This window comes from Dendroctonus ponderosae, unplaced genomic scaffold (genome assembly GCF_020466585.1).
Source record: "Dendroctonus ponderosae isolate FM_Combo_2020 unplaced genomic scaffold, Dpon_F_20191213v2 Dpon_F_20191213_12, whole genome shotgun sequence".
Taxonomy (NCBI): Eukaryota; Metazoa; Arthropoda; class Insecta; order Coleoptera; family Curculionidae; genus Dendroctonus; species Dendroctonus ponderosae.
Window position 1 is genome coordinate 522,554 of NW_026017316.1, and position 2,856 is coordinate 525,409.

Here is a 2,856-nt window from a genome sequence, read left to right on the forward strand (position 1 = left end):
CGACAGCCTCAATCAATGGCAAAATTGGAAAAAAATCCCTGAATAAATTGTGCTTAGAAAAAGCGAAAAACTGCCTACAACAGCGCAATTTCGGGAATATCTTGAAAATTGGGCATTTTTTCGGAAAACAGACTCTTGCGATAAAATAGCCGCGCGACAGCCTCAACCGCTGGCAAAATTTGAAAAAGTTCCCTGAAAAATTTGTGCCTAAAGCAAGCGAAAAACTGCCTACAACCGCGCAATTTTGCGAATATCTGGAAAACTGGGCATTTTTTCAAAAAAACTGACTTGCAAAAAAATAGTCGCTAGACATCCTCAATCAGTGGCCAAATTTGAAAGAAATCCCTCAATAAATTGTGCTTAACAAAAGCGAAAAACTGTCTACAAAAGCGCAATTTCGGCAATATCTGGAAAACTGGGTATTTTTTCCAAAAACCCGCTCTTGCAAAAAAATAGCCGCGCGACAGCCCCAATTTCTGGCAAAATTTCAAATAAATCCCTGAATAATTTGTGCTTAAAAAAAGCGAAAAACTGTCAACAGCGCAATTTCGGGAATATCTTAAAAATTGGGCATTTTTTCGGAAAAAAGACTCTTGCGGTAAAATAGCCGCGCGACAGCCTCAACCGCTGGCAAAATTTGAAAAAGTTCCCTGAAAAATTTGTGCCTAAAACAAGCGAAAAACTGCCTACAACAGCGCAATTTTGCGAATATCCGGAAAACTGGGCATTTTTTCAAAAAAACTGACTCGCAAAAAAATAGTCGCTCGACATCCCCAATCAATGGCGAAATTTGAAAGAAATTCCTGAATAAATTGTGCTTAAAAAAAGCGAAAAACTGTCTACAACAGCGCAATTTCGGCAATATCTGGAAAACTGGGTATTTTTTCCAAAAACCCGCTCTTGCAAAAAAATAGCCGCGCGACAGCCCCAATTTCTGAGAAAATTTCAAATAAATCCCTGAATAATTTGTGCTTAAAAAAAGCGAAAAACTGTCTTCAACAACGCAATTTCGGGAATATCTCGAAAATTGAGCATTTTTTCGAAAAAACAGACTCTTGCGAAAAAACAGCCGCTCGACAGCCTCAATTAATGGAAAATTTCAAAAAAATCGCTGAATAAATTGTGCTTAGAAAAAGCGAAAAACTGCCTACAACAGAGCAATTTCGGGAATATCTTGAAAATTGGGCATTTTTTCGGAAAAAAGACTCTTGCGATAAAATAGCCGCGCGACAACCTCAACCGCTGGCAAAATTTGAAAAAGTTCCCTGAAAAATGTTTGCCTAAAACAAGCGAAAAACTGCCTACAACAGCGCAATTTTGCGAATATCTGGAAAACTGGGCATTTTTTTACAAAAACCCGCTCTTGTAAAAAAATAGCCGCGCGACAGGCCCAATTTCTGGAAAATTTCAAATAAATCCCTGAATAATTTGTGCTTAAAAAAAGCGAAAAACTGTCTTCAACAACGCAATTTCGGGAATATCTTGAAAATTGGGAATTTTTTGACAAAAATAGACTCTTGCGAAAAAATAGTCTCTCGACAGCCTCAATCAATGGCCAAATTGGAAAAAAATTCCTGAATAAATTGTGCTTAGAAAAAGCGAAAAACTGACCGCAACAGCGCAATTTTGCGCATATCTGGAAATCTGGGCATTTTGTCAAAAAAACTGACTTGCAAAAAAATTGTCGCTCGACAGCCTCAATCAATGGCAAAATTTGATAGAAATCCCTGAATAAAGTGTGCTTAAAAAAAGCGAAAAACTGCCCGCAACAGCGCAATTTCGCGAATATCTTGAAAATTGGCCATTTTTTCGACAAAACGCCCTCTTGCGAAAAAATAGCTGCTCAACAGCCTCAATTGCGGACAAAATTTGAAATAAATTCCTGAATAATTTGTGCATGAAAAAAGCGAAGAACTGCCTACGACAGCGCAATATTGCGAATATCGTGAAAAATGGGCATTTTTCCGAGAAAACGCGCTCTTGCGAAAAAATAGTCGCGCAAGGGCCTTAATCGTTGGCAAAATTTCAACAAAATCCTTAAATAATTTGGCCCAGAAAAAAGCGAAAAGCTGCCTACAACATCGAAATTTTGCGATTATCTTGAAAACTGGACCTTTTTTCGAGAAAACGCCCTCTTGCGAAAAAATGGCTGCATAACAGCATCAACCGCTGGCAAAATTTGGAAAAATTCCCTGAAAAATTTGTGCCTAAAACAAGCGAAAAACTGCCTACAACAGCGCAATTTCGGCAATATCTGGAAAACTGGGCATTTTTGCAAAAATCCCAGTCTTGCGAAAAATTACGCGCTCGACAGTCTCAATCGCCGGCAAAATAAAAAAAAAATCCCTAAATAATTTGTGTATCAAAAAAGCAAAAAACTGCCTGCAACAGCGCAATTTCGGGGATATCTTGAAAATTAAGCATTTTTTCGACAAAACAGACTCTTGCGAAAAAATATCTGCGCGACAGTTTTAATAAAGGGCAAAATGTGAAAGAAATCCCTGAATAAATTGTGCTTAAAAAAGCTCGCTTGCTCGACTGCGGGTGGTTTCCGGCCGATTTTAACCTAATTTTTGGGATTTTTACGGTCTCAGAAAGAAAGTACTTACTATTAATAAATGTTTGTCGATGGATTTGGCTTTCTGGGGCTATTTCAGCATAAATCGCGTGCCAAGTCAATAAATGTTTCTCAAAAAAAAAATTGTTTCTGACTTGATTTTTTCATTTTCACCTGAAATCATCTCAGAAAGCCAAAATTGAGACTTTTCAACAAAATACTTTAGTTCCCGTCACTGTGCAGCTTCCTTCAGTTTTCGAAGCATAAGTGTCAAATTTCTCAAAAGGGACAGCAGCTGA